The sequence below is a fragment of the Drosophila simulans genome, chromosome X, assembly GCF_016746395.2.
Source record: "Drosophila simulans strain w501 chromosome X, Prin_Dsim_3.1, whole genome shotgun sequence".
NCBI classification, from domain to species: Eukaryota; Metazoa; Arthropoda; class Insecta; order Diptera; family Drosophilidae; genus Drosophila; species Drosophila simulans.
Genome location: NC_052525.2, coordinates 6,863,926 through 6,877,578, shown reverse-complemented (window position 1 = coordinate 6,877,578; position 13,653 = coordinate 6,863,926).

Here is a 13,653-nt window from a genome sequence, read left to right as displayed (position 1 = left end):
CGTGTGGGTGTTCGTGTGCGTGCAGTGGGAGAGAGAGTGAGAGGGGGAGCTAGAGAGCGAGCAACAGAGAGAGAGCGCATGGCGCTGAAGCTGAGCATTGCAGACAAACTGACGACAATCGTGTCGCGAGGTGTCTGCGCTTGCATGTGTGCGTGCTTGGAGTGCAAGTGCGAGCGGGATGCCATAATACCAGTTCCCTGTTGCGGCGCTTTTGTTGCTGCTATTGCTGCTGTTGTTGTTGCTGCTGTGCCGTGCTGTGCTGAGTTGTGTGCACGGTGGGACCGAATGGACAACATGGGACGGAGCAACCCATTCCCCCACCCCTGTGCGCCCCCAGTCCTTGTCCACTCTTTTCGATTGCCACAGTCACCCGACTGACTGACTAACTGACAAACACCGCGAACAGCACAGTGGGACCAATTCGTATCGCATTTTTTTGTATGAAAAATAATAAAAAATATAATGTGACTATTTCAACAATAATACTGTGAAACATAGAATAGAATAAATTAAAAAATAACATTTTTAACAGCGAAAAAATGTTAAACATATTTTTTTAATAATTTATGATTGGTCATCAATAACTGACGCGGGTTTTCCAATTCTTGTAATTATAAAACATTGTTAGCTTTTTGCCAAGAGCAGATTATTGTTTTAAGCATAACCCCAAAACTCTGTTTTTAATCTCTGTTTGCAAGAATGTTTTTTTTTTAATGTATTAGTAGGGCCAAACTTAACCCTTTGCTGGCAGCTTTATGTGCCACTGTGCTGCGACTTTGGTTAGCGGCTGCGGTTGCTGTTGCCGTGTTGCGCTGTGTTGTTGTTTCTGGCTGCGCTACAAATTCGCTGGCTCTGCCAGTTGCTCATACAGATACACACATGCACACACACGTGTGCAAAAGGCACCTTTGAATGGTGTGCGTGTGTGCGCCAGAGTCGTGGCTGCCAGACATTCTGGCACTGCCACTCCACACGCCCCCCTCCCCCATACCCCCTACCACGGCGGCCAGAGCCCCCCACCCCTTTTGACCCACACCCCTGTGCCCCCGCCCCACACCACCATACACACACACACACACATCCGTAGAAACGACGCAACAGATCGTCGAACGAACTTGTTGAGCGCCGCTCTCTCGCTAACCAAACCGCCCGCTCTCTCTTCCTTTTGCTCTCCCTTGAATCAACTGTTGAATGCATTGCTGCATTTTTTATATTTTAACACACACATAGAGCCAGGCGAACAGAGGTTTCCAACTATCATGGTTTTTTTTACTCGTTGTTATGGCCGTGGGTGCATATATACCATATAGCTTTAGCTTATTTCTGTCGACGTTGCCGCCGTTCTGTCTAAGCTTAAAAAAATTGAAAAAAAAGCAATGCAACGAAAAAGAACTAAAAGGGCATGCAATAAGTGCAGCAACAATATGTGTACAAGAGAGCCTCTCCGCACTTGTTGCAAATGACAAACCGAAATGCTGCCTCTTCTTCGTTGCCAGCTTAGTCTGCTTCTTCTTCTTCTGTTCTCCTGCCTCGGCAAAATCTGGATTCATGAATGAAACACACACACACACTGCCGCAGACACCTCGCTCTCTTTCGCTATTTGCATGCGTGTGTGGTTCTGTGTGTGCGTGATTTTTTTTGTCGGAGACAGTGGGCTGCTTCGCTTGCGTGTGTATGCAAATTTATGAAAATAAAAATAGAAAAAATGACATAAAACAAATCAAATATATGGTGTTGTTGTTGAGCATCAATTTGCGCGTGCGGTATGGTAAGATGAAGTGGGAAAGGGACAGGACTAGCGATCTTTGAGTCACCTATGTAGCTCTTCAAAAAAAAAAAATAACAAAAACCATCAAAAGAAAAAAAGCAACAACAATACATAGCTATCTGGGGTCCAGATTCCCACGTCTCTGCTGCCCCCGCCCCACTGTACCCTAAAACGAACCGCCGCCCCCGCCACTCGTCCCACTGTGCCTACGAATCAAAAGCCGACGACGGACTGTCTGGAAAGATCAAGGAAGCTGGAAAGGGACGGCAAGACAAGATGGAGCCTGCGAAGCGCCTGCACACGAAAAAAAAGAATAACAACAAGCGGGAAGAACAGCGAGAAATAAACTTGGATGCACTGACAAAAAAGTTCTTAGAGATATGATCATGACGTAAAAGAAGCTTCAAAATCGAACACGAACTGAATCCTAAAAACTAAAGAAAATGTTAAGTTCCAAAGTAATAAATTTAAAAATTACTTTAGTTTAAACTTAAAATTCAATAACCAAGAATATTTAAAAACAATAGATATCACTAATTAATTAATTAATATATTAATATTAAAAATTAATAGAAATTTTGAAAAAATCTGTAGGACAACCAAAGATAAAACCCTTTAAAAGAGGCGAGAGAAATACATTTTGGAATTGCATTTCCAAGTAAAGCGGCCACAAACAACCCAAAAATATGCCGAAAAACGCACACACACACTCGGGCCGAAAAATTCAACCGACAAAAAGTTCAAAAGCAACACACACACTGGCACAGAAAAATCAAAAGAATTCCACTTTTTTTTTATTTAGACCCCGTCGGCTTCTAAATCGATTTATCAAAAACAAAACAAAAAAAGAAGCGGAAAAGACGAAGGCAAAGAGATAAAAATTGAATATAAAAAGGTAACGTAAAAATCGAAGAAACCTATACACACATCCACCCATACCCATGAATTGATTAAAAAGTTGAAGAAAAAAAAGAAGTATAAAAAATTGGGAAAGGGAAAGGGCGCGGCAGCCGACGAAAAAGGAAAAGGAGGAGAACGACGTGCTGGGGCACTTATGATCTCCAATCTCGTAGAGAAGGGGCAGGAGATGGAGGTGAAGGCGGTGGTGGCGGAGACGGAAGACGAGTGGTAGGAGTAGAAGAACCTCAGGTTGCTTTTTTTCATCGACGCTGCCGCCGCGCTGTCTGCGTTTGAATAAGCCCACACAAACAAACAGACTAAAAATGAAACGAGGAGAGATGAGGCAAGGAGAGGAGAACGAGCGCTTGAAGACTGAAGAATCGCAAGATGGAGCCCCAAGAAGATGAAGCACAAATGCCAGGATACGCGCTCAATGTTCCGAAACTGGAATCGCAGTATCGAAAACTATACCAATGTAAACCCTAAGAAGATATCCTAGCATTAAAGAGATCATCTTGTAATCTATTTCCAGGATATAGTCAGAAGAATGTGTTCAGGATACGATCGAGAGTTTCTTATGTCCCCTCTTTTGTTTTTATATACCGATGTATTGAAGTTTGTGTTCTTAACTATTATTTTTGGACATTCTTCTATCTTAAATGTTGGTCTTCCCAAGAAATCGTATGACATCTCTTTTGATTTATACCCACACCTACACCTTCTTATGAATCTGCAGCGAATTAAATAATAAGAAAAAACTGTAAATTCCTCAACTGTGAAGGCAGGCACACTCATTTAGCCTATGACTAAACGGAAAGAGAACAAAAATATAGGTACATATGAGTCTTATCAGGTGATAAGATCAAACAAAGGCGATCCAAGTGCCAAGTTCTATTTGTCGGCCAATAAAAGTCGATTCTGTAAACAATTTTCGACGGAATGGGGTTCGAGCAATTACAAAGTGCACTATATAGAGTGGCATCCACAATCGAAATCGTGAATACACGGGTTGTATTTATATGTATATGTATGTATATATATGCGGCCGCACACTCATGTGTCGGCACTATCTATCCGAACACGTATTGCCCCCGGGTTATCGGTTGGGGGCCCCTGCTGCAATCTCTTCGCCACTGACCACACCGGTATCTTTATGGGGCTTTGGGGGTACGTCACCCCTCGAATAAGCCCTATTCGCTAGTGCCCCCACCGATCCACGTGGGTCGATCACGTTTCGGGCGGCGAACAAAAACTAGATTCAGGAAAACATTGTACGAGTGCTAAATTATATCAGTTGAAGGCCTAAATGATATAGTACGTACGAATCGTTGTTTCAAAGTGCAGGTTCCATTCTTGCACTCTTCGCACCTACTCGAACTATATGGCAAGCCATCTTGACTGGAACACACGTCTCTTGAGCACTCCGATAAATTCATATCAAACTGCTGGAATGTAAAAAGAGTAAACATTCTTAAAAATAACTGATTAGCTAAAACTAATCATATTTTTTGTACAATGTTTTGAAATGCTATGATTACGTCTATTGGAAAGTCTAGCTGCCATCTAGGCTTTTAATAGCTCTTTATCGCAACGTTTTACGGCTAGTAACTAAAGCTTTTTAGTGTGAAATATATTATTTTCACTAATGAGATTAGTAAGCTTCTCAGTCGGCGCACAAATGAGATGTAGTTTGGTCTCCTTTCAGTCTCCTGGGCTGTGAACATCACGAAGATCATGTGCCGATGACTGAATATTGCACACTCTTATGCTTTTCCTTCGAATGACGCTTGCATTTTCCGATTTTCCGGTTAATTATTTGCTGTGCCACTGAGAATGTGTGAAATATCCATTTTCAGTTCATCTCCTCGAATGTTTATCTTCCCTTTTTCGAAGTACTGGTGTTTGCCCAATCTTAACGACTTCCAATGGTAACATTAAGGATCGTTCGCTGCACGATCGTTTCAACTTGGTACCCCATCCAGGGCCCATACCTCATACCCCATGCCGCATGCCCCATTCTCCTCTTCCGATTCCCAATTCCCGATTCTCGATTCTCGAAGAATCGACTCGCAAGTCCGATTCCAGGTAACTACGAACCGAAGCGAACTCAGGCGCCTAATGGATAGTTCTTCTCGGAAAAGAAAGCGGCCTGCCAAAGCTGCGAGCCAAAAAGCCAACGTCATGGTAAAGTAACGTTGTCGTTGTCCCATCCCCAGTATCCATGCCCAGGTTCCCCCTCTTGGATCCCCGTTGCTCCAAGCCCCGGCCCCGGTTCCTGCCCCTGCCCCCTGGAATCCCAAGACCCCCGTAGTCCCCCCATGGTTTCTTGTGGCCCCTATGGGCCAGACATTTGGCCGCCTTGGCGGTTGGAAGGCGCATAAAAATGCACGCTGACCATATACAAAGGAAAAAAACCGCACCACATAACTACATACATATATGTATGTATATATAAAGAAGGAAGCGGAAAGAAGTGACGGAGGGGGAGTGGTCAGGAGGGCTGCACTGTGATAAACAAAATAAATCTTTTTAATTCTCTAACAAGTTGTTAATTTTAGTTTAGCTAAGTCCCTTTTTTTACTTTGATTCTTATACAATGCAGTTTGACTCCTAATTCGATCATTGTATCTATTTCTTTATAAATACAGAAAGTTTAACCCATCTTTTTGTTGCAGTGCACACATGAGAAAGGCAATGCGCGAAGGCAAAACTTTTATTAACTTTTCCGAGAATTGGAATTTCTTGGATCCTTGTGTTGCCTGTTTTCGCCTCGCTTCGCCTGACTTTTAATGCGCTGCCTCTGCCTCCTTTTTTTTCCTCTTCCACGGCTCCTTCTTATTTGCTCCCTCCTTCGCACAGACACAAACACACACACACACATGCAAAGCTCAGCCTTTGAGCTTCAGGTGTTCTGTCGCTGCCGTCTTCTTCCTTTTGGCACCCCTTCACTTCTCGCCCGCACCCCCCTCTCTCACACTCTCTCTCTTTCTGACTCTCGTCCTCTTCTCATCCTTTTTTTTTTGGTCTTTGGCTAGTTAGCAAGCGTCGACGTCGGCGCTGGCTGCGCAGTCGCTGTTCGCGTCGCAGCTTTGCGGTTGCACTTTTCTGACCACGGGCGTCGTTAAAGGGGGGTTCGCAAAAAGGGGGTGCAACGCATAAAAACGTGAAAAAACAACAAAAAACATACATGCATCCATAGAGCCCCAAGAAAGGGAGGGGGGGGGGGGGGCGGGCAACAGAAGAAGGCGCTGCCTGGGGCCTGTGCCTCAACAAAAATATTGGGAGCCCTCCAACGCCAACACACGCACACACACACACCCGCGCACATTGAAATAGAAGCACAGAACGCAGGTAACGCACAATGTGGGCCAAATAAATTGAAAATCTTATTTTTACACATTTTGTATTACCTAATACCATTTGTTATACCATATTTTACTTATTTTTATTCCGAGATCTTATCTTATCAGGCGGAGTGATTTACTCGTGCCCAAAGCACTAGTCATGCCATATGATGAATCAAAAATAGCAATTTAAATTGCAAGCAATTACGAAATTCTCAATATGCGTTAGCTTTTAGAAATTACCCATAAAGCCCTATTTTTCTGACAGCGACTGTGACACAAATACATATACATATGTATGTTTACAAAGATCATTTCATTTTTTTAAGGATGCTCAAGCTATCCATCGCTGCTTTAATATACGGTTATATTTTTGTGGCGGCGTCTGTGCTCACAGAGACAGACGAGGGGACGCCTACGTGCTCGCCCAGCAGCAGCAACTACAACAACAGCGCACGAAATGTTGCCTCTGCCGATGCAGCTGTGTGCACAGCGGGCAGCGTTGTTGGTGTGGGGGGGAGGGGGAGGGGGTGCTAAGCGCGATAAAGGGGGGCAAGCGACGGCGACAGTGGAGTGGGCGCAGAAGGGCTGGGGGGAACACAATCGAAGACTGTGTGGCGCACTCTTGGCAGACAAACTGGCAGGCGGCTCTTCCTCTTCTTCTTGGCTCTCCCCCTTCTCTCACTGTCTTTCTCTCTCGCTCTCACTCTTTGCATTCTGGCGCTGCTTCGGCTTCTTTGGCTCCTCTTCGGTCGCTTCTTCTTCTTCTTTCGGCTGCGCCCCAAGCAGCGCAGCATAAAGCGCCACACCGTGTGCGAGTGTGTGTGCGAGTGCGATTACGAGTTCACTCTCGCACTCGTGCTCGTTGGTTTTGTTTTCTGCCGTTCTCTCTCCACCGCGTCTTCTTCTTCCACTTCACAGCTTTTGTGTGTGTATCTGTGTGTATTTTTAGTACAAAATTGTTGTTTAAACAAACAGGTTTTTTTTTACACCGCCAGCCACACATAACTCGTCTGTCGAGCTGTTCTCCCCCGTCCCCTCGTCCCCGTCACCGTCCCTCACACATCCCCTCTCACTCTTCCTCTTTTGCCGCCCCCTGCTACAGCTCTTTTGCAGCGCCACACTTTGTTGTTGTTGCGCCGTTGTCGATTTTCAATTGGAAAGACAGACAGAGCGGCAGCAAAAATGGAAAAGTGAGTGGGAGAGAGAGAGAGAGAAAGAAAGAGGGGAGCTTGGCTAATTTAATATGCCAGCCCTGGCGCCATGTTCCATGTTGGGCTTCCAGCCCTGGTAGCTGCACACAGGAAATAGCTGCGATCCCCCTCTCTCTTTCACACTATCTCGCTCCCACTCTTTTTCCCATTTCAGGAGCAAAGCAAAGCTTTGCAGGATCTTGGCTTTTGCCACGTTAACAACAACACAACAACGGCGCCTCTATGTCTGCGTCTGCTTCGGCTGCAAAAGAGAGGGAGAGCTAGCCAGAGAGAAAGAGAGCCGCACAGTGGCAATCGCAAGGTGTACCAAGCTAATGTTATTTAATTTATTTTCGTATTCACACATTGTGCTTGTACTACAAGGCGCTAGAGCGAGATGGCGCACAGAGAAGCGGACGTGGGCAGCAAGCGCCAAAGTGTAAGCGTGTAGGTGTGTGGCGATATGTGTGTGCGGATGAACGCCAGAGAGAATGAATAAGAGAATAAGGAGCACAGCACTGTGTGTGAGTGGGCGAGGGGAAGAGGGGAACGGGGGCTGGAGTTGCCACACATTTATTTCATGTTCATCCACATTCATCGCTGACGTCGCTCTGTCTGCTCCCAAACGAGAAAGGGAGTGAGCAAGCGAGAGCGCCCAAACAGGTACTCGAGGAACAAGCGAGAGACAGAGAGCGAGCGAGCGAATTCATTGAAAAGTGGCAACGTTGCGGCGATCGCCACCAGACAGAATGTCGCCAGTCTTGCTACGCCGCCAGACACTCTGTCGTCGCTGCCGACGACTCTGCCGCTGTCGACGTCGACGTTCCGCGGTACAGGCGAAATTCCAAAAAGTGGCTTTTTTCTTGGGGTCCCCACGAAACACATTCGATTCGTTACCACAACTCATTCAATTTATCCCCCACTTTTTTTTTTCAAAACATTTGATCTCCTCGATTTCATAGCACTACATGATGCTATGGAATTGTATGTATGATGCTATGTAATATTGAACCTTCCATATAACAAATCGGATACTAAATTGTTTTCGAGATCAACTTCAATCTTGAATTCATTGTGAAGACTGCGTTGGAGGCTCCACTGTAGTTTTGAGTCCCCCTAGGCTTTTGTTTTTGCGCACATGCTCATGCCACCCCATGTATATACCCCCATTTATTCATACACAGATGTATATATTAGTATATCCCCCTTTGTGGTGCGACCTCGACTTTGGCAAACTGATCGATCGATCGATTGCTGCACCACCACGCAACCACCAATCGCCGGCCAACTACAACTACCGAGTTCGGAATGTGGCTCGGTACTTTTCCACTTAAGGGGTATGACTATAGCGATGACTATGGTATATATATATATACTCATAAGAAGGTTCTTATTATGACTGTCTTAACTCAAGCAATAAATTGATATCAGCCTAACTGAAAGGTAGGAAATGTGTGAAATTTAATTGAAATAAAAAACAGCACAATACAAGGTTCATTGTAATCCAAATAACTTTAACTAACTAACTGTCTATATGTGAATATAAATCAACGATAAGACATGTACATAACTCTTTTATATGATTCATAGTCGCACTGTTTATTCTTACTGTGTGATTATAAAAAGTAACTCATTCTCATTTACTTGAAACTTTCATCTATAAACCCAAAAATTTCCTATTTGTTAACCCCCTTCCGTGTCAAGAAATAAAATGCAATATGTTTGTATATAAGAACATACTTTGTTGCCAAATGGCTGCAAATGAAGAACAGCCATATAAGGCATTTTGCTATGCAGTTCTTTTGGGGTCTCTCAGATACATACATATATCTTTAAACTTGCACACACATACATAATTTGCATTTGTGGGAGTACGTTCTGAATGAATTTGTGCATTCGCGATGGCCAGAATTGCAAAGTTTTTCTGTCCAGTCAACATAAAATTAGCTAAATATGTTTGTTTGTATAGCACGGCTTGCATGTATGTTTGTTTGTATGAGGGGAAGTTCTTTCACTTTCACTCGCTTTTGCATTTCCACATTCTTCCCCACTGCAGTTCAAACTTCCCACTTGGATCAGCAATATTTTCTGGTCATTTCAGCATTTTCCAGACTTTTAGGAGCGCGTGTGGGTGGCCTGGCCAACCAATCTCTTTTTTTGGCAATGCCCTGATCTATTCTACTTGGCCATATATTATATATATACTATATATATATATGTATGGAGTATGTAGATTTTAATTTTGCCTAGGTTTGTGATTTTGTTTTCACCATATTGATTCGCTTAAGGTTTTTGAAAGTAACCTTAACCAAATCGTGGACCTCTGTTAAAAGATGAAATGTTGACCTTATTGCTTAATCGCATGATCATATTTAACGTCAACAAACTCCATCCCAGTTAATTGTGCAATCCGAAGGTGTGGAGAGGATGGTCAATCTTGGGTGTCTCCATTAAGAGCTTCTCCCTTTTCATCGGCCTGCACTTTCGTGATCAGTCAGAAAAGTAACTGGCAACGCGTGATCTGGCCGTATGGAGGTTAATTTACATAGTTACGAAACTTGTTTTCACACAGCCCCATCGATCGTCGATTGTCGATCAAAGTGATGTGAGAGAAGATCGAAGTGCACAGAAGAAATCGGATGTGGAATCAAAAAAAAAAAAAAATAAATCTACAAATCCCTATAATTGTGCAACGAAAGGCAAATGGTTTAAGAAGTCTATACATCAGTTGGTGATCGTGTCTTAAGAAATCTGAGATCTGTACAAAGTACAAGCTGTGACTTACATATCATATTTTTTGGGATGGGTTAATGATCATCGGTGGGTAGGTTTGTAGTCCTAAGAAGTTTTGTGGGGTGTTATGTAATCCTGCTGTTGGCTGATCGCATAATGATCTTTTCTTTTATATTAAAATAGCAAACTCTTCAGTTTATGAAGATCCTTTCCTTACGTTAAGATCAATGATCTGGTTTTTTTGGGCCTTTTTGGGTACATGTGCTTCTATATCCCCTTGATCGCAGCAGTTTATTGTGTGGCGTTAGGGAGATATGGTGTGGTTGGAAAGTTTCGAGGTTCCCTAAACGCCACTTGATAGTTTCCTTGGATTTTTTCGGGACAAGTGGCTCCCGCGACGCCCGGTTGGACATGACCTGCTGCGGGTTGTGGGAAACTCCCAGAGGTGCATCCTTCCAGGGAATGTGAACCTGTGTCGGTCCTAACATGTGTTGCCGTTGGTCCAGCTTTAAAATGGGGCTTTCCCGTTCAAACCAAACACACATGTGTGCCTGTGCCTCTAACTTTGGCTTAAATCGAAGGAGCGAAGGATCGGGCTCGGGTTGTGTTTTGGATTTCCCGTCGGATTAAGCAACTTAGTGCACAATCCATAGCGCTGACCTGCCCTCAGTTTCCTTTAGTTTCCTTCAGTTCCGACTGCCGACAACCGTGTCTTTTTGCGGGTCAGCTCAGGTCAGTTTGTGTCCGTCCGGCTAATTGTAATCGTGGGAAAAACCAATCAGACGCAATATTCGGCCCTGGACCACGACCGTTTTTATTAGGGGGCAATATTAGCGTAATCCACATTTAGGGTTTGTGCCAGAGAAGCCGTAAAGAACTTGGCTTGCGTTTACGGCCGCACCATAAACCACCAGGATGCGCAGGTATTTTGCCAACTAATAGCGTACCTGTTCGATCTTTCATCGGGTCTTTGGATTCAGGAATCAATTTGGCTTTTGGTTTGATACAATAAAAGGTTATCAATGGTTGATTATTAGATTGATTTTCAGTTTGAATACCAATTTTCTTTCCATTTTAAGGTTTTGGATAATAAATATAACTCAAATAATTGTGGAAGATAGAAAATCTGATATTTAACTACACCTAAAATAGTTAAAATAGTTATTTCAAGTTTGTTTGTTTAAACGTTAACAAGCTATAGATATTGTAATATTTTATACATTTTATTGACGTATGGCAATTGTAGTGGCACTTTCGGATGTCATCCCAAAACAAAAAAAAACCTTAGTCGTTTATCATAGCCGTCTAATGATGATGGGTCTACCGGAGATGTTCCGATGATGAATGGATCCATATCCGGTAGCTGGCAAGATTATTGGATACGTGGTCATGTTTATGCATATAGCGTCGATGTCGATATTTGGTGATTCAGCTGGGGACATCGCAGGTGGCCATAATTTAGGCGGCGGTATCTCTCGTTTAAAAGTTAAATGAGCCACCGGAGACCTCATTAGATACGCACCCCCCGTTTGTCCGATTGTCCGCCTGTCTGGCTATCTACCAGTCTATCTATCTATCAATCCATCTCTCTATCTATATGCATGCCTCTATATCTGCGATATACGCGCGTGGCATGAACAATCGGCTGAGGAAATCATCGGGTGCACAGTAGCCAGCCGACATCGCCACCTGTCCATAAATCGCTCAGACCGAGGAGCCCATGGCACCATGGCACAATACGATGTATACGCAGTGTGTCAGGGGGGAAACGCACCCGAAATACTAATTATGGGTATGAAATCTATGGGGCGTCATAAATCAAATTCGAATTCCGTTCGCAGGCGTTACATTGGCACCAAATAGTAGGTGTTTTGGATCTATAACCGACGTACCATTTCGGAGATCCGAAAGAGAAAGGCAGAGATTGTAGATAAGAATCGGATGGGATCTATGCCGCATACCAAACACTGGACACACCGGGAATGATTTGTGCCCAAGTGTCCCATGTCAACGGGCCATCGCATTAGTGAAACCCTTCGCCGAGGATCGTTTTTGAGATTTAGAAAACCCCCCATATCTTTCAGTTGATTTGTGGCCCTTTGTCGTGGTAGGGGGATTTGGGATTAGTCCTTCTTCAAAGTACTTGTCACTTTGTTTGCAGGATTGCATTTAACTAAAGCGAGATCAATATGATACATAGATTAAATCCTAAGAAATTCTCTAATTAAATTTTGAACATATTATAAGTTTCAGTTGTAAGATTGTAGCATTGTAGCATGGACAGCTTTTTTCGATCTGGTATTTATGTATCCCCCTGCTGTTTTCAGTCCCCACCTCTTTAAGCACACTTCTCCAGTGCCTACTGTACGTGGGACATCCAACTGAGCTCCGGAATGGGGTTTGTTTATGGGGCTGGGGTCAACTATCTATGTAAATCCAATTTGGGTCCGATAACGCATGTGCGCTGAACATATGGGGCATAAAGCATGCTGCAAATGCAGCAGGCGGTTGTTGATGGTGGGTGTTTTTAGGTGGAAGGGGGACGGGGGCGGCGGGCGTTATGTTCGAGAGGAGGTGAACAAATAAAAGTTTATTCCTTGGGAGGGCAAACAAATAAACTTTCTGGCCCTGCTTGCGGACAGACATTATGTGCGCATTATTTCGAATATATATAGATTAATTATTTCCGAATATTTATGTGTGTACGCCGCTTCTTTGCTTCGCATTCGGTTTTTTAGATGTGTAAAGATGCTTTGGTATTTTTCACAAAAAGTATATGCTTATTTGGATCTATTTACTTGTCATTTTGCTGTACAGAAAGGTCTGCACTTTATAAGAATTTCCAGCAGAAGAATAGCGAATATTCAGGCAATTAAAGGCACTCCGGGACTTGAGCACCGGGTTTCCTTTTCCTTCTGAAGGTCAGAGTTTCAAAAGGGAGCAAGAGCAACCCTTTGAAAGGTAAAGTTCAAGCTCTACAAAATGTGCCCACTGTATGTGTGACTGTGAGTGTTTGCGTTTTGTTTTCGGTATGGGTCTGGGTATGGGTTTGGGTTTGAGTTAGAGTTTGAGTTTCGGTTTTGGGATACCTACAATCCAGCAGTTCCAACCGTCCCACAATAATGCACTCACCAACACACCAACGCCAACCCATCGAGAATCCATATCAGCACGGAGGAACAATAACAAAACGCCGCAATAACAAAACATTCGTGCCCCGGACAAATGGACAAACGAGCAAACGGAACGGACGGAAAGTTCAGACATGCACACTGGCACACCTACGTTCTTAGAGCTACAGGCATGGACAAGAAAATAGGTCTAAGATATTTTCTTCAATTGAGAAAATAAATAGGAAAAAAGGAAAGGTCGTGATTTCTAAGGGTTGAGAACGAGAACCTTGCGTTACAATATTAAAATATTAATCCATTTGCAATGAAACAGGAAAATTTTAACACAACAATTAAAGTTCGTATAGCATAATTGCTATTGGAAATTCTGTTTGGGTGCTATTCAAGTGGCCTTTGCTGTGCACTTGCACACATTGACGCATTCTCCATATAAAGGCAGGCCAAACAAACGCGCACAGAGGCGTCGCAGTCGACCGAGGCAGCGACGCGGGCAGAGGCGTCGGCAGAGTCAGGCCAGACAGTCTGTCGCCAGAAAAATCCACACTCACACATGCACCACTGCACTCACACACACACGCACACA